Source organism: Neopelma chrysocephalum, unplaced genomic scaffold (genome assembly GCF_003984885.1).
Source record: "Neopelma chrysocephalum unplaced genomic scaffold, ASM398488v2 Primary Assembly neopelma1_22, whole genome shotgun sequence".
NCBI classification, from domain to species: domain Eukaryota; kingdom Metazoa; phylum Chordata; class Aves; order Passeriformes; family Pipridae; genus Neopelma; species Neopelma chrysocephalum.
In genome coordinates this window covers 29,696,154-29,715,734 of record NW_020897689.1, presented here as the reverse complement: position 1 = coordinate 29,715,734, position 19,581 = coordinate 29,696,154, and the positions used below count along the sequence as shown (strand labels likewise).

Sequence of the window (19,581 nt, the reverse complement as noted above, 5' to 3'; positions counted from 1 at the left end):
GTTGAAAACAGTTATTAACTTAAAATATTTTTAAAATCCATTCTACAAACAATTTGTTTACAACTTTTAATCTTTTGTCCTGTGTTAACTTTTATCCTGTATATTATTTCTCAAATGTGCACACATGATTCTTGTAAAAAAAAAGCTTATTTTTTTCCTCCTCTCTTTGCAAATTACAGTAACATAAGGTTATTAAAGTAGAACTGAACTCCTGCCCTACCAGCTAGTTCAAAGAAATACTGTTTTGTAAATTGCTCATGCTTGTATTTTTCTCAGAAACTCATGGGAGATATGGCAAGCTGTGTTAGAACTAAAGCACAACAACAACAACAACCAATGGCTATGCAAACTAATAGCTTAAACTAGAAGTAATTTAGAGGGTGTATGAAAGATTTTAGATTAATATTTTGAATGAGATTACCAATGTGATCTTGATAGTGGTTCAAGGGTTTCCATTTGTATTTGAGTCACTAAGGCCCAACCACTTAGCAGCACTGGGATTTAAAATGTGACTTTTCAGTGTTAAAAAGGGAGTAGGGAAAACTGGGGTTTGCATTGATGCGCAGCTGACAGAAAAGGTATTTATCCAGATGTTATCCACGGTTGATCTAGTCTTAAAAGCTGTTCTTATGTGAAGACTGGGAATCATGCACTGGGTGCCATGAGACTCTAATGCATCATATACTTTATCTCTTACTGCAGTGCTTTCAGCAGCACTTAAGATTGCACTTAGAAACCAGACTACAGAGACTCCATAAAAATTAATTTTTCCCATCAGTGAATGTCCTCTTCAAATGTTTCCTAACATACATGAAGTAAGATTTTTCTTCCTTTCAGTAGCCTTTTCCCTAGCAATAATCATCATCCTAATTAGTTGTAATTTATATTCTTATTATTAGGAAATCCAGGGAATAAAATCTAAGAGGCAACCACAAGATCTGCTGTGTCTGTGTCCCACATGCAATGGTGGAAAAATGCTTGCACACATCTGGAGAGCTGTGCTTACATGCTTGGCCTCTCTGCTGTAGACACAAAGGATTTGGCTTTAAAAGAGCTAAGTGTGGGAGTAGCAGGTGCATTGCAGAATTCTGAATGCTTACTGCATGGCACCACAATAATACTTGTGATGAAATAACATCCTTCAGATGAATTTATTCTTCCTCAGACAAAAAGAAAACAGCATAAGCATTGCCAAAATGCAACTCCTTTTCATGGAGAACATGTTTCAAGGAGCTTTCCAGAAATGTGAAAGTTTGAAGATAAGACTGTCACTGGAGAACAGAAAATTGCATAAATACTAAGAAGAACCCAATTCCAACCAGTGCTGCTCCAAGAGATATCTAAATTACTCTAAAATAACCTTATAAGAAAGGGCGTGGAAGGTCTGTCTAAAATATAAGAAAATGAGAAAATATATGTAAAGATGATATGAGGACAAAGGAATCAATGAGGGAAATGTAGGAGGAGATTTGTTCAAAAGAATAAGGTTTTTAGTAATTCATGTGAAAAATTCAGTTACTGTAGGTAATCTGCAGGTTGTCAGTGGGTGTTTGCACATGTATGCATATGAAAAAAATGAAAAATTAGTCAAATGTGACATTTCAGTCTTTTGGCATTTTAGGCAAGAACATTCTTGATTTTGAGAACCAGGTCTCAGTTAGACATAGAGTGGAATAGCCTGACTGCCTTCCAAGGAGATCCATGGTTGTGCATCACTGATAATCTGTTGCACATATCATGGGATCCAAAAGGACCATCTGCGGTTTTTTATTCTGGCTAGTATCCTGTTTGCAGTGTTTAGAGCAATGGTTTTTTACTTTAGGCACTTCCACTTCACGATCAGCTTTCCTTTCCCACATCTAGCTGATATTTAAGCTGTTAAGAAAATATTTTGACTGTGATTATAAGCTGCTAACTTCCTATGATGAAGTTGCATGTATGAGAATGCATTATCTTATTAGATGTAGGAATTATCAGGTACTGCACAAATTTTCCTTCAATTAGTAGATTACAACTAGAGCACTCTGAACTTCTTGCCCTGTCATGTGCGATCAGCAGGCAGCTCTTGGTTTGTTCATAATCATCATACTATTTCTGGAGGAGTTTGACATCAGTAAGAGAGTCTGTAGAATTATTTGGAATTTACAATAAAGGTCCTTATTAATATGAGATGCTTAGGGTACTTCTAGATTAAGAAAAAAACAAAAATAACAAACTATAAATTTAAAAGACTCGTGCAGTTGTAACAAAGCTGTATAGTTGTGTTGCTCTATAGTTGTGTTGCTCTTATCTGTGTTTCAGGATGTTGTTGGGCACCATCATTTTACAAGATGTAAGTTTTTACCTCTGGACCAAAAGTAGGAGCCTGCATAACAGACCTGTATCCTTGAGCCTTTCTGTAACTATGGAGGCTGGGAAAGGAAAGAGCTATCTTCAAGGGCTTCTGAGCAGGAGAAGGGTCATAGCTGGAGAAAAAGGCCAAGCAATCCTGCACTCAATAAACTGAAGCAGGAAACCGCAGTATGACTCATTTCTTATGTGTAATGTATCATCAGAGCTCTCCCGTTACAGTTCACTGGTGGAAATGAAGTCCATCTTTCTCTGGCTTTCAGGAAACTACTGAGAGAAAATTCCTTTAGGGAAGCCACAGCTCCAATGCCTGGTGTTTTACAAGCAGAAAGGCAATGCTGATACCTGAATGCTGTTAGATCAAACTGATACTTTGCATTATCTTACCCCCAACTGAAGTTTCAGGTACTTTTCAAACCACCTTTGTTTGGTGAGAATTTCAGTAGCCTGGTATCTGTAGCCTTTAGGTGGGAGCACTAGCGTTGTAGGCTGGGTGAATCAACTCCTTTCTTCTTATTATACTCAATAATAATGTGAACAGCAAGCAAACTAACTTTGATAATAAAAATAAGCTAAAACGATGAAGTTTTTTGTTGATTTTTTTTGGACAAAGATTAGCAGTTAAATCAAGTCTTGAATGGGAACCAAGTTAGGTTCTGTTCCTTTTCTGATTTAATAACTATTTTTGAGGGACTGTGACATGGGACTGTTGCTGAACTTCACAACGAAAACAAGTGATTCTGTTTCCAAGCTTCCTGCAGGATTTTAGATAGGCAATAAAAACCACCAAGGATGTATTATTGACAATGCTCAGTGATTTGGGGAGATAAAACAGGGTGTAGAGACACACACAGACATAGGCATTGCTGACCTAGAACCATCTTGCTTTTTAGTTCTGAAACAAAACGTCCATAACAGAAGATTCTCATCCTTAAGTATTACACTATGGGCCTATGAGCTACAGGCTGTATTTTAAAACTGTTTTTGTTTTCATAAGAAAAAAAAGCTACATTAATAGTATCTTGGCATGGTACTGAGCACCATCAATTGTGTAAAATTCTGTTGCCTGCTCTTCTATCATTAATAATACATCCTAAGATGGGAGTGGGAACAGAGTCTTGCAATGCTAGCTGATAAGATAGCTGAAAATGCTTCTTTCATTCCAACTAAGATGATAAAAATAAGAAGGAAACTTTCATACCATAGATGACACATTCAAAGCTGAACTCAGAGCGTCTAACCTTGCTCTAAGTCATGGAACTTCACTGCCTTGGAGGAAACAAAAACTAAACTGAAAGGTAAAAAAATGAAAAAAAAATAAATCCATCCTGGAGTCATTTATATTCCCCAAGCCCTAAGTTTAGCCTTGAAAATATCAGCATGAATTTCTCTGTGCTCTGATGATCCACCAGTGTATCGTAAATTAAGCCTGTGCAATTGAAAAAACTTAATTTTTTGTCTACTTTCCCCCCCCGTTTTTGAACACTTTATTCTTCCCATCTCCCTGAAATGTTACCTTTAACCTGACCTGAAAATTAAAAAAAAACAAACGTTCCTAGAAATGCTATTGTTCTTCTCAAATATTTTTGAGTAGTGCCTATTAAAACAATAGTGATGAGCTTTATCTTAAGAGGTCAGTCAAGAAATCTAAACTTGAGTTCATGAACAAGACCCCAGAATTCAAGCTTTCCAAATCAATCATCTTGGAAACCTGTTTATTGTTCAAATTTATGTTGTGCAGATGTAGCATTGGACTTTTGTTCCATCTTTTTGTAGTGAAAAGATGTGTGTTTTTTGTTAATGAAAAGTTCATGAAATTCATTGTTTGCTTACTCTTATTCTGCTTTTCCTTTGCAGAGGACAGTTCAGGTAGATCTGGAAGGACTGGTATGCTATTTTTTCATACTGTGGTAACAGAGAGGAGGTAGCTGACTTCATTCCAAACGCAGTTCTAGACCTGTCCCTTGCATGTCCCTTTATAGCTAGAGAAGCCAGCAAGTGACTTTGAAAGTAAATAAAGATATGTAGTTTCAACTCTTTAACCTGGAGAATAATTTGGCACAAGGAAAACATCTGGACTGATTATGAACAAAAGAATGCAAAAAATTTGGAAAGGGCCTCCAGTTACAGAAACACTGAGGTTCTGAAACAGCCTTGCTATACAACTGGTCAGATTTGCCCAGGGGGTCTTTTGCATTATCTTTTTTTCAGATTATAGTTTGATAATTCTGAATGGGATTATACAGTGTGGTTGCCCGCTTCTGCAGACAAGTGGAATTATTTACTTTGATACCTGTTCCTAACATATTTGGTGATCATATTTCAAAAGAAGGGAAAACAGATTCCTTCTCTGATTCTGTTTCATTTCTTAAGTCCAGAAGATTTATTGTTGAAACATTAATGGAGAGAAATTATATTTTCTTGGTAACCAAACACTTTTCATGAACATTTTGACACTAACAACTAATACTACGGAACCAAATATAATTTATGAAATGCATATTTGAAAGGGATTTTTGCACAGTAGTTTGCTGCTCTGCCTAGAAAATATTTTGGTTATGTGTTACTGTCAAATAGATCTGCTTATATGGTAGAGGTTAAGAAGTTACTGAAACTTGTTGTCAAAATGAACAGTAAAATAAAGAATTCTTTCTTCTGGGAAAGAAAAATGGTTAGTAAGAGTGAGAGTGTGGGGTCACAAGCAATGTGAGCCAATCTAAATGCAGGCCCCCCCACAAAGGGACCTTCCTGTTCTCCCTGGGACTACTTTTTTACCCACCTTCCCCCTAGTGTTTGAACTCCTATACTAATATTGTTTAAGTTGAATTGGGAATTTAAGGTAAAACTTGGCATTTTAAGACAAGAAGAATCTTTGAAAAGATAATGAGACCCTGAGAAAGAGAGAACTTTCTTGTTTTCTGATAGATGATTAAGCAACAATATTAGCTGTAAACTGAATGTGGTGGTAGCTGTGGCTGAGGGGGCCACATACAGCTCCAGCAGTACACAGGGAGAGAGTGTGGTGGGAAGCAGTCCTCCATGTCAGACAACAAGGGGAGCACTTGCTGCAGTGACACACTTATTTCCCTTTGATTTCCCAGCTGTACTTTGTCCTCCTTGGCAGAATATGCACTACTGACTGACAACATGACATGGTATACCCTTTACACTCTGAGTGTTGCTGTGTTCAGATAAAAACTGGACAGAATGCCCTCTTTCTTCTTCATCTGCTATATCATAATCCCACAGATTTGATTTTTCCATGTACAGAGGAAGAGGATAACACTAGGAAAGGCACCGAATAGTGTTGTGTGTCCTTTTCCAAGGTGACTGCTAGAGCAGAACAAGGTAAAATTGAGTGCTCTGCAATTCTAATAAAAGTTTCCTTCCTGATTTCTTCCCACTGCCATGTTTCTGGGACTTGTTTGGTTTCTGCTCTGTGTTTCTGTGGGTGCAGTTCCCGGCATTTTCTGCTTCCTGAAATGGAGTCATTTCCTTTAGCCCTTTCATTTCATCAGCCCTCAACTTTTGAGGATCTTTAAACTTCTCTGAAAAGCTGACTATAAACCAAACATACCTAATCTTCATATGGCAGAAGATTTCCTGGATAAATCTGCTTCTTTTTAAGTATAAAAACTCCCAATGATCTAATAAATATGTTTCTTCTGCGCCCTTGACCCTTCTGAAAGATGAACACTGATTAATTTTCCCTCTGGTCATCAAATTCCACTCTCCAGTTTTGTCTGATACTATTTGATACTACAGTAAAACTCCATTAATGGCAGTCTTAAATCTTTGTCCATTTTCTGCTCTTGCCTGCATTCCACTGCTTTTTTAAAATGCTCTTTGTATCCTTCAGGCTCTTTGTATCCTTCAGACTCTTTGTGCTAAACTGCAAGGTGTTTTACAGAGGGATAATTTTCTGTGATAAGTTCAAAAAGCCCTAGACTTACATGCAGTGTCTTGAGTGGTGGATAAATTTTCTGAGTCATTACGTATTTATTCCACTGTTTTTCTAGGAGATATGATACTTGACAAATCCATGCCTTTGGGCAGTTTGTTATACACTGAGACCTAGCTAGATGGTCGATTATACAGTCAGAACTAAACAGTGGAACAAGCTCAACAGAAGGCCATTAAGGCAGTTATGGGCTGGAGTAAATGACATTTAAGGAGAGATGGAGACAATGGGTTTGTTTTGTTTGAAAAAGACTGAGGGAGGATCTTATGACTCTCTTCAACATCAATTAAGTGGATGCCAAGAAAATGCAGCTATATGCTTCTAGTATGCACACAATGATAGGACAAGGGACAACAGATAAAAGTTGCAGCTCAGAAAATTGTAGTAGATGTTAAGAAATAATTTTTTTACTGTGAGGGTAGTCAAACCCTGGAAAATATTGCCTGAAGAGGCTGTGAAATCTCCATACTTTGAGATATTAAAAATTCAACTGAACAAATGTCTGAGCAACCTGACATACCTTCAAAGGTGGATTTGATTCTGAAATAGTCTGTTTTGAGTGGAGGATTGGACCTGATGACCTCCAGAGGTCCCTTCCAGTCTCTGTTTCTATGATTACACATGCTGTTATAAATAGCCAACTACAAACCAATAGATCACCTCTTCAATATCAGTGCTTTAACATAGTAATTCTTATTTTAAAATTTTGGAGAGTTCTGGTCAACAAGATTCAACATGCAGATAATTTACATTTCATGTTAAATATGGCCCTAAACCATTAACGCTATTTAGCATTTTATTTTCTTCTTTCTTGTGCTTTCTCAATAGGGAAGTCTGAAAGTATTATTTTCATAGAAGATTCAAAAGGAAAAAGAAAATTATGTAAATCCTGAAAAATGCAATCACTAGTATTAGAAGACTATCTACAAGTCTTAGTTTCCACTATTATGTACTCCCTCAGTCTGTAGCTATTGTAGTGACTCTTCTACTTGTTACATAATTCTGGAAGTATGGATGGATACCAACTTGATGTTTTTATGCCATTATTTGCTAGCATATTCAATGTTGATGGCCTAGTAGGTTCCCTACCTGATGTTTCCCCTGATTTTGTAAAATTTTAAATTTTTGTCCACAACAATTTCATGTCTTTCAGTTTGTTATGCTCAAAATCTTGTTTGTGGGCAAAAATGAATCATACCTTGAATATTAGTAAAGCAAAGAATTTATTGTTATATTATTGAAATCCTAAGGGTCAAATCATGAGTGACTATCTAATTGTTATGGGAAAAGAACAATAATGCAGCTAAAATTGATATACGCACACTTCATGGTTTCTATCTCCTTTCCCAGTCTCATGTTCGCACTTTCACAGCTCCTTTTGGTCCTTAAGTGAACAGTTTCACTACTGGAATGTTACAGACAGTTGTTCTGTAGTTCTGAATTTCATTGCCAGAAGAATTGCGATCTATGTGTTGGTGGTTTCTTTTTTCTCCCAGTGTAGTGTACTGGGGTAATTTTTATACTGTTGATAAAATGCATTCACAACTTTCTCATTCTTCATTGGCCAGCAGCTTCATGTTATGCCTGAGTTTATGATAAATAGTGCCCTTTACATGATAGATATTATGTCTTTGTTCTCTCTTTTACCTGTTAACCAAATTTTGTCCAGGTCCAGGCATTTTTTAACTGACCATTAGTGGGGATTTTATAGCCATGGACTCTCCAATGTCAAGCCTGTGCCCCATCTCTCATCTCACCTATACTCCTCTAATTGCACCCTTGTCTCCCCTTTTCAATGCCTCTGTTATTGTACCAAATCTATATTTCTCTACACTGCACCTTTGATTCAGTCATAAAATATCTCATGCTACACAGAATAACTGTTTGCTACTGCTAACTGTATAAAACTGCAGTTCTACCACACACAGTTAAAAAAAAGTAATCCAAATAAATCAGATAAACCTGTTTGATTAGGGCAATAGTCACAGCTAAATCAAATAGCACGAAGCAACAGGTAAACCAAGAAAATTTCAGACAGCACCAGTGTGAAGAGCCTCAGTCCAGAGGCCTTGCAAACTCAGACAAAACTTACAGCCTGGTACTAGCAGTGGTGACACTTACTAGGGGACTAAATGGTAGGTTCCATGTGAAACATATCTGCTTGGTAACTCCCATCTGAAGTTCTCAGGACGGCAAGTCTAATGGTATTATCTTTGTCATGTGAACTTGCAATTTCATATCAAAATTATGTCAGTTTTGTTTGTCAAGAATTGCTTTACATACATCAACGCTAACGCCCATTAATTAGATTATTCTTCTGTGGTTTGCTAGCAACATTTATATCATACCTTTTTGCTGCTTTTGTCCATAGTCAGTGCCTTGCTTATAGGCTTATTGTTTCTTGAATTAAATGTGAATTATCCATTAAAAACACTCCAACTTCCTCTCAGTTCTTCAAAACTCCCCTAATTTACAAAAAACCCCACCCCAAACCTTTGAAAAAAAAGAATGTTTTCTGTTGATAGAACACTTCAGGTGAATAATTTTTCAATATTGGATTTAAAACATCCAGATCTGGTTTTGACATATGTGACTTAAGTAGAGGAGAGCTGGATGTCATCTACCAGATACTATGTTTTCATTTTATTTATAACATACCCCTCTAAACCCCCACCCCCCCAAAAACCCCCCAAACCCAGTTTCTGACTGATACAATGAACTTCCATGGTGGCACGGGCAAACCTGGAAACCATTATCTCTGAGAAGGCCCAAACTTTACCATCAGTGAGTTTATTCATGGGATGAGCTAACCATTTTGAGTCCAAAGGAAAAAACAGATGACTCTCTAAAGTGGTTTGTTAGTGGACTGCATAGTTAGACATTTCTCATGGAGTTAGCCTGGAAAAGTGGCAAGAATGATAAAGAAGAATGACCCTGTGATAAGAGAAAGTGGAATGTAGAAACTGACACTGGTAAACCCTACACGAATCTATGCAGATTTTTCTGCAAGGGTGTAGAGCGAGTCTGTATTTTGTGTCTCAGTCGTGCAGAGGCCCTGGGGAATCCAGTCCAAATACACAAATATTTAGGAGACTGTGGGGCTGAAATTGAAATTTATTCTGGTCAAGTCTACAGAAATGAATGACCATGAAAGCCAATGCAGCTAAATAGAAGAAGCTTTCTCATGGGCAGGAAGCTTTCAGAAGGGATAAATATTATTAAAATCAAAACATGAAAACCTAGACACATGGTCATAAAAAGCAGGATTGAATATTTTGATCAAACCAGACAAACATTGCTTCACCATAAACTTATTTGTTCAGCAATTAGAACCTCTTCTTCCACTTCCTAAATGAGAGAACATTTCTTAATAGCATATTTTTATCTTGTATGAGTATGCATAACTAACTTTTAAAAATGGAATTTAAGAATGCTGTTTTCTTCTGTGATTTACGTTACACTGCAATCCATTATTAGTGGCTTAGAAGTGTTAGTTTCAAGCTTTCAGTTCATGGTTTTATGTTTTCTAAGATGGAATAAGTCTATTTGTTTGATTTAGTCTCCTCAATTGTTTCTTTATTTTTTGCCTCCGGATAGACTTTTACCAACTCATGTTATTTGATTCTTTTGTATAATTATGCTTGTTGAATACGTCTTTGATATATTTTCCAGAGATTCTGTTATGTTTTAGTTCTCAATGAATTAGCAAGGGAACTAAGTTCATTAGAGTCTATCCAGAGCCTTTCATCCAGGACCAGCTAGTTGTTGATTTGAAATCATGTGTCCAGCTTTTGCTCTTGTTTATATTTGTTCAAATTTTCTAAAGTTGATATGGTTGTGCCAGTATAATTAAGGAGAACATTTGCCTGGAGAACATTTGCCCAAAGAACATTCCTAAAAACAGTGACCTGACTTGTAAAAGCAGATTGTTGAAGTTATCACAAAAAAGTTATTTGTGGAGCTAAGTTCTATGTCAAAAAGCAGATGAAGAAAAACTGGTAACCCAGAAAACTCCTGTATTGAAGGAGGCATCCAGTGTCTACAGAGCATGGCAGAATGGTCATTTTCAGTCTTACAGATAAATGGATAAATGTGGGCTCCCAACACACTTGCTAATCAACAGTGGAGTGCTGCAGAAGTCTGCAATCTGGTGCGAAATCATGAACTTTCTGACTTGATCATGTGTCATGGAAGCAATGTATGCCTAAAGCCCACTATTGTTCCCATTGCAGAGCTGGAATCTGTACAGCATGGGTCAGGAAAACAATGTACTTCGTTATGATAGGGACATAACTCCCAACTGTGTCATGTGTCATATTCTGGTTGGTTGACTATTTTATTACGAGTCTTTCCAGTTTCTGTCATCTGATCTTAAAATTACACATTTCCTGGAAAAGAGAAGGGTTTTTCTTACACTTCAAAGCAGACATTCGTGCCAATGAATGATACTTGTCTTGCATTGACATGCATAAAGCAAATCGGTTTATAATTTGGCTCTGACTTCAGCTTTTAGCAGTCAACAAAGTTCCCTTTTAGAGAGGCCAAGGTTACCTTCTTGCACTCATTCCTGCCATACTGGAATAAGCAGTCTTTTTGCTGTTAATGTGTGTTTGTAATGCTATGTTCAGATTTATGACAAATGCAACTTTAATTGAATATGCTGTTACTCTTAAAGGATTTACTACTGCTTATGGTAGATCTGAATTTGGCTTCTGTGTAAGGAAGGACATTTCAAGCCTGTTGGTGCAGTTATTTTTACTTTTATTGTGCCAACTGTCAGTGACTTCTTTTCCTGTTTCACTGCAAGACCTGAAATTGATGTTTAACTTGTGGAAAAGCAGCCTTGTAGTTGTTACTGCTTCAAATGATGGTCTTCCGAACAAAAAAAAAAATTAAGTGAGAATTCTCTTTATTCATCTATTTATTCACATTGATTCATTCAAGGTACTTACCTTGGTAACTACTGAAGTCTTCGAGTGAAACTCAGTTCCTAAATTGCCAAGGAAAACCATGGAGGCATGTTATATTCTGTCCAAAACCAGTGCTAGTACTGCTCAACTATCAGAAGAGGCTTAAAATGTTATTGAGAAAGTTCTTAAGAATTGTGTTCAGTAAATTTTACTTTGTTGTAATTGTTGCATCTTGTCCCACTATCAATCCCCCCGAATGCTAAGGTTTATTCCAACATGTTCTGTAAAATCACCGAAAGTGTTGAAAATTTTTAGAAAGAAGCTACAATTATAATAAAATTGCATAAAGAAGGGGAATTAGGTAAGACAAAGAAACTGGAAGCTTTGAAAAGTGGTGTATTCAATGAGAAACCACTATAGCAATGTGGAAACAAAGCTAGAAGGAAAAATAATTGTTCACTGGTGCATCACATGATGTTTGACAAAGCTGTAGCATCATATATTGCTATCCCCTCCCTAATACTACCTTTACAGGGGTTATATAGATGGAAGAGTACAAGGCAGTGCAATCAATCATTAATGCCTCTGTCATTGCCATGTAGCTTTCTTTGCTGATCAGAAGGTGGAATTCCTCTTGCTGAAGCAGGAAATGTCACTACCAAATACACCTGTGCTCACTCCCATTTCCCATGATCCTCTTAGTATTGTGCTTTTTAATTAATTAAAAATAAAATTAAAGAAGGCTATATTTGGCTAATTAATAAACTGCCTGAGCTACAGTCACTATAGTTGGGAATTTTGCTTCTGTCAAACAACCCTACTGTTTGTGATTCCAGAAGGTAGTGCAATTAACTGTTTTCCAAAATGTCTATCCTTTTACATATTCATTAATTTTTAATGACTTTCCCCCTTTTCATTTAAACTGAAATAGCTCTGTTTATGAGTTGAGAGTAAGGTTTGACGGCAGCATAATAACAGCCCCCGGCGTGTTAGTTGTAGTGGGCACTCCCTTCCTTCCCATAAATAAGAACTATTTTATAAATGGAAACCCTTTTCCTTGCTGCTTGAACAATGCCTTTGAAAGCATTTACTTCTAAGACATTTATATGGATCAAGTGTTCCTGAGATCATTGAAAGTTTGTTCCTTTAAATGTCCTGATGATTTTTTTTTCAAATGGCAGTTTCTTTTCTACAGCTGGGAATAACATTGTATTTCAATTCAAGAGAATAATATGGCTTTTTGTTTTGTGCCATTAACCAGTTGTGAAAGAAATTCAGTATATTTTTTCAGTTTCTGATGTCAGGCCTGCTGATGCATGAATTTCTAGGCAATTTACATACTAAGTATATGAAAGGGAAAACAGAAACTCTACTGAAGTATGAGATGTCACAATATAAGCTGTCCTTAAGTTGAGGAAAATATCTATTCATAAAAATCAGTCATTTTGATATGAATCCTTTGACATGAAGACTTTGTATTGAAGTAAATGGACTGCAGTTAAAATTCTTAGTTGTTTCTCACTTCTTAGAGTTCTCAGAGGCCTAAACAGTGAACATGTGTTTTGTGTTAAATATTCACAGAAGTATGTGCTCCAATAAAATGAAACTTTAAGCCAGCTAGTGAAAAAATGAAAATCTGAATGAGGAAATTAGGAAAATAAGGTGAAATATTTTGGATACATGATAACAACTACTCTGAGCCACAAGAATTTTAATCACTGTAAAAAACACAAAGGATTTCTTAGGTGGAAATCATGTAACAGAAGACTTACTTAGCTATGTTTACCTGAGGTAGTCCTGCAATTAAAATTGCATGTATAACAACAGGAACTAAGGAATTTTAAAGTAATGTTTTTTTATCCCAATGGCTTTTCCCATTGGCTTGAAGCAGAAATAGGAGTTGGTTTTTGGACTTTAGATATCTGCTTGGCTTTTTGTTGTTGAGGAATCAGATAATGGCTTATTTCGGTATGGTTTTTGCATCTCAAGCAGTAAATGCACCAAGAATTTAAACATGAAAAAAATATGACATTTGAATGCCCTGTTTCTAACCTGTCTGTTACTGACCGACTGTCATATATACTTGCATTGGGAGGATACAGAATTTTTTTGCCTATGAGTAAACAGGTGTTGTTGAAACCAGCTGTAAGTTATGTTATGTTTTTGTCCTTTAATGAGGAACTTAATTCTAGAGAAGCATAACAATTATGCCTTCTCCTTGAAAAAAAATCATTTACTTTTTCTGTTGAATACTTTAATTCACAGAATTTAATAATGCATGTTTACCGTTTGGTCTCACCTTTAATTTGTATAGTATGCGTTCTTCTTGGTCCTCTTTCTAGAGGGCTAATACGTGTGGAAGAAAATTCTTTGTGTCAGAAGGTTTCAAATTGTGGCTAATGTGCCACCTGTGAGCCATTAAAACAATTTATTCAGCTTATTCCAAGAAGCATCCTCCAAGCCAAATGAGTTGTTCTAATGGGAACAGCACCAGCAACCTGCTTCCAGTCACTGTCTCTCTTGGCAGTTTGGTGGCTATTCATGCCTTGTGCTGTTGCTCTGCGTCGACTTGCTGTACAATGTGATAGCATACTTAGCAGCAGATTCTAAGCAGCTGTCCTTTGGCTCCCTCCCATTCCTATTTTTTCATTTGTGACCCTCTGACTCTCATATTTGCCTCTTGTTTTCATTTGTTGACTTCTGAAGCCATGTGGCTTACCCCAGCTTTCTTTCTGTATCTCATCCTCCCATATTCTAGACTTAAGGGGGGGGATCTAGTTTGGTAAGACATAGGCTCATGCCTGTTCTTAAAAGGGAAAAACATCTGCAACTGTAGCTCTGGGGACAGTAAGCTCAGACACCTAAAGATGAAGGCTAGAGAAAGTCCCTTTATAAGGAGAAGGAAGAGTTGAAGTCGCACCTGCCAACACCAAGGGTGTTCAGCATCTCTGACTTACACAACAAGAAATACTATGCTAGCTAATGGTAATATTTAGTGGTGATCTACTCCACCTGCAACAACACAATCACTACCGTGATCTACAGTGTTTTCAATAATACCTTGGTGCGGTCCCTGGTGTGGCACTGCAAATTCCTCACTGACAGCAGAATCATATGGCAGACTGGTACACCAGCACCAGCTCTCTTGGATGCAGCCAGAGTGCTAACCTGATTCCTGAAGAGATGGAAATCCTGAATGAGAGAAATTCAAAGAAGAAAAAAGAGACAAATAACTCCAAAGTCAGCAGAATCAGTTCTACCGGGAAAAGTTGCTTGTACTGTTCTGGACAGTAAGATATTTTAGGGACTATTTTAGGGTTCTAGAAGACCACGAAAAGCAAACAAATAATATACTAGAAGACTGAATGTATTTTAAAAATTTTGTCTGATAGAAACAATCTCACCTCTCCCTGTGGAATGTAGTGGTGACTCCCTAGAACATAACTTCAGATTCCAAGAATTATATGTTCAGGAACTTCTACAGTCTGAGAAGATATCCTTCTTTCACTCTCAAATTAAACAGGTGAACTTGTATCTTCCACAAAATCCTGTGTCAAGGAATTCCACAGCTTCTATATACAACATTGAATAAAAAAATAAAACCCTCCAACTTTTGCTCTTGAACCTGCTTCCTCTGGTTTCATTTGCTGCACATAATAATGCATGCTCTATATTGGTTACATGAGATACACTGTATTAATACAGTATTTTAAAGAAACAGTTATCAAAAGTGTGGTAATGAGATAAACTTTTGGAGAAACTTATGCATTTATGCCAAGAAAAATGTATTTATGTTTGTAATATCCGAATGCAGGTGCTGATATGGAGCCAGCTATAGAATTGAATTGTTACAAGACATGACTAATTTACAGTGAGAAAATAATGAGGGGTTGTGTGAGTATGCACAAATATCTTACATGCAGCTTTTTGTTGTCTATCTGGTAAGGGATGTTTGTTATGTAGGTTACTAATACATTGAACAAAGAAGTAATCGAACACTTTTCCACTCATCCATACCTTGTCCGAGATCTTTATCTCTATCCACTATTCATGAACTGCGTCTCTTTGTCCATACTGTGAGCAACCAAATTTCATGGTTCATGACTTTGGTAACTCAGATCATGCTTATAAATTAAATGTTATTATTTCTTGGATATTAAGGAAATGAAAGCTGAGTCTATAGTTTGCACAATATTATTACATCTGTGTTTTACTGATGTGCATGGGAATTTAGGTAGATGAGAATTCAATCTTTCACATGAAAAGCTTAGTTTAAGGAAAACACTTTAATGTATTATTCAGCATGGAAATGCCAGCAACAGTTTTGTGGTTCCTATAGCCCTGGTTAGCTACAAATAACAAAAATTCCTAGAATTCAGTCCAAAATACTATCTAAAATATCTCCTGTAGGCATGAAAGGGGAAACATTTCAACTATGGGTTTCTGTATTTACACAGTAATATGATTTGGGTTTTTTGATCTACAAGGAAATAAATTATTAGTGAAAGTCTCTGAACCTCACAGGATTCTTGCAGCATATTTGGGAAGTGAAAATGATTGCCACTCAATGGGAAAAAATATTCCTTTGCATGAGTCTATGATGGATTTGATTTAGTAATCAAAAATCGTAACTTCCTCTGAACTCTTATTATGGAAGAGAGGGTTATATTTAAAAAAAAATAAGTAATACCATTTTCCTAATTAAAACCTTATTCTTTAACTGGATTGGATTACTTTCATTTTTTTCCTCAAATCCTTTGCTTGAAAATGATTTCTACAGTATATGGAAAACTGTTTTCCTTTCTCATTGCCCCTTAATTTTGTGTACTATGATCTGAATTCTGTCACCAATGGAAGAAATTGGAAGACAACTAGTAGTCTATGAGCATTTCTAGTAATTCATGCCAATTCCCTTTCCCATGGTCATTCCATCTGAAATTCCATTCTTACATTCTTCTGAACAGGGTTTCTTTAGCTATTTAAACAAAGGTACATTTGCTAAGCAATATCACATAAAATCTCTGTGGCATTTTCAGCATTCCCTGTTCTTTTGCCACAAGTCTTTTTCAAGTTGATTTTCGTGTGGTGTGCACACAATAAACTCGGCTTATAAAAGATGCAGTAATAAGAAAAGATTGTTGATATAAGAAGAAATATTTCTTTAAAAATATCTACAAACTACAGAATTTAATGCTTTTAACTATCACATTGATTGGTGCATCTTTATCTAATAAAGCTTGATAAACATCCACCACCATATTTGCTTCTCTCTTAAGATGTGACTTCTGAATAAAAGTTGAAGATGACAGAATATACTTTAAAAAAAATATAATACAGTACCTGTGTTTTCAAAGTGTGGTCAGAGCAGCTGTTTTCTAATTTTTGTACAGTGCTGAATTTTGGAAATATGAATGTCTTAGAGTTGTATCATGAGTGTTTTTTGTTCTCTCATAGTTATGCCTTCCGGTCCCTGTGTCATCAAAAGTACAATGAATACACAAAGGCTGGTAGATGATAAAACAGAGGCAAAAAGGCCAGATAAAGAAAATGTAGTCCCTGGAAGTCAGTGGGGAGATCTGTGAGTCAGCTATTACATTAGAGAAAAGTAGACCAAAAAATCCAAGACTCAGCAGCCTGTGATATCTTTAAGAATTAAAGAAACAATGCCATAATTTTGTAATATAAAGCTACTCCTGTCTGGCTGGTAAGCTGCGGTATGGAGGTACTGGTGCTGTTTGGCTGGTAAAGAGAAAAACTGAGGCACTCTTATATGATTCTCTTTTTGCATTAGTCCAAACTTTACTTGTTTATATGGCTATAACCATATAAATTGTTCACTTTAAGTTTCTTCAAACTTGTGTACTATATGTATTTGGCATACGACATGCACTCTCCTCCAAAACTTGGGTAGAACTGCAGTTGTTTTTAATTAGGAATTATTGAATACAGGGATTAAAACAGTTCTAAAAAATTGTGTTACTTCTAAATCTAACAATAAGACAGGAAGAATTTGCTGACTTTGATTCCAAGCTGTCCATTTAACCACATTCAGCATGGGATAATATTACCATTGACATTAAAGGTCTAATTGGTTCTGCACTGTTTGTTAGTGCAGTATTTCTGGCTATTCACTAATGTCACAATTCACACCTACTCTTGCTGTTTCTTCTGTTATTTTCAGCAGGTGTGGAAATCCAAAAGAATTTATTTCTGACAATAGAATAAAATTTCTCTTTTCAAAAAGGGAGAAACATCTTTTGCAGAAATTACCGTAAGACACACTCATGCCAGTGGTGGCACTGGATATTCATATTAACTATTTGTGGTCTTTTTCTACTTCTTTTATGTAGTCCTTACATGCTTGGCAGAAGAATACATGCAGACCTGAATGTTGCTAATCTACTCAATCTGGAAGAGTATCAGAATTTGAGGAATAGCAGAACATTCATCGATCAATTTAATAGCACTGGCAGTTTGAAATGGCTCTCTAGAGAAAACACCAAAACCTGTTATCCTAGAAAAAGGAATACTGGAGCTCTATTTTCCCTAAAAATGGTCAAAAGTATGAGGAAGGGAATAGAGCCTTAGATAAAGATGAGTTGTCTCATAGTCGCACTTTGGACCTTCTTTTTGTTCTGAAAAGTTGCCCATCTTTGCAAATCATCTGTCCCTAGTAGTTTATTTTTCATTTGCTAGCACAAGATACAGACCAAGAATTGGTCTGTTTGATGCTCTTTGATGCTGGTCCACCTGCATTGTTTACAGACTGTGCTAAGTCCTGAAAGAGCTTACAGTTTAGTAAGCAGTGTTCTGCCCCAGGTCACAGATTGAGTAGCTGCTCAGTACTAACAGGGAGGAAAAAGATTGTTTCGCTGGTACTATTATGTTAAAATAAGGACTGTGTTCCTTCTTAAGAAGTGAGTGTATATGGTAGTGTAATAATTGTGCATTGCACAGGACTCTACTTGGATGTGCTGAGATTAAGGGGAAAATAAGTGCCCCCTACATACATCCTGACTGTCTTCTGTGCTTGGTTCTAAACTCATCCTACCTTGCTGCAGTCTGACATGCAGTTCATTTGTCCTTAGTGGAGGAAATTTAAGGCCTGGACTTACACAAAAGACACAAATATCTGCTTCTCAGATGTTACCCCAAGAGAAGTCTGTAAAACTAACAATTGTGGCATTACAAAGAGTTTTTAATTCTTTATTTGTATCATGAGTTTTCTTTGTATCCTGAGATAATATTTCAAAAGTTGTAACTAAAAGGTGATTACAATATTCGTAATCTTAGCTTGGGTCAATATCTTCTTTAACTGTACCAAATCATTAGATAATGTTGATCAGGTAAGTGGAGAAGTAGTCAGTTTATGACAGATTATGGTGAATGTTGAAGACATTAAAGCGCACATATTTCCCCGATCTTCTTTCTTTAATGTTGTTTAATGAATGCTTATTTTAAAATGTTCCATAGTAAATCTCAATTCCCTCTTTATTATTATCAAAAATCTCTTCCTCCCGAATTGCGAAAAGGATGACACAGCAGTCTGTACTGGCAGAGGAAATCTAACAAAACCCCAAATTTATCTGAGAAAAATATTATTTAAATATTGGCTTTATACATCATCTAAGTCCTTATTAAAAGTAGATAAATTAGGAATATAGGATGTCAGAATACATGCTTCAGAATCTGTCATCATCCAGGGACTTAAAGAGTACTTGTCCATTTAAACAATTGTTAGGAGTACCAGAAAATTATTAAAGTACACTATGAAAAGATTTATAATCTAAAAAACTGTTTAAATTTAAACCTAGTTTAAGTATTATCAGAGCGGGATTTCAAGTTGGAGAATGATTCTCTGCCACATTCATATTTTATATTATATTCAGCTAAAATTGTATCATCCATTACAGTGTAGTATCCATTATCCATGATGAAATGTTTCTGCAAGAATGAAACAATTTAAACAGATAATCCCTGGATTTCCCAATGGATACTATCTTTCTAGATTTGTCTGATTTGATTTCTGTGTTCTTGATATAGGGATAGTATTTTCATCTAATGTGTACTAGCCAAGCACACTATCGCCAATAAACAAAAGATCCCATCAGATAAAAAGTTATATTCTTTCCAGAGCATTTGGCTCAACAGATGTGGAGTGAACTGATCCAATTTATCAGTCACAAAATAAAAACTGTTGTTTTTATTGCAAATGCTGACTCAGAAGCTCTATATGATAGCAGAATTTTCTTGTTATGGATTTAAATTCATAATCTCATTGGATAGATGACCTGTATACATCAGAGACTACTTGTCATACTAATCTGTATTACTCTCATTCCATAGGAAGAGTGGGGATAG

General features: G+C 36.1%; 1 long non-coding RNA gene across 1 annotated transcript; it reads left to right on the top strand.

The window, feature by feature from the left end:
* The first annotated feature begins 5,593 nt into the window (after window positions 1-5,593).
* LOC113963190 lies at window positions 5,594-18,402 on the top strand. The gene is made up of 3 exons (XR_003532679.1): window positions 5,594-5,697; window positions 15,035-15,114; window positions 18,309-18,402. It is a non-coding gene; the product is annotated as an uncharacterized LOC113963190 (long non-coding RNA).
* The last annotated feature ends 1,179 nt before the right edge of the window (window positions 18,403-19,581 follow it).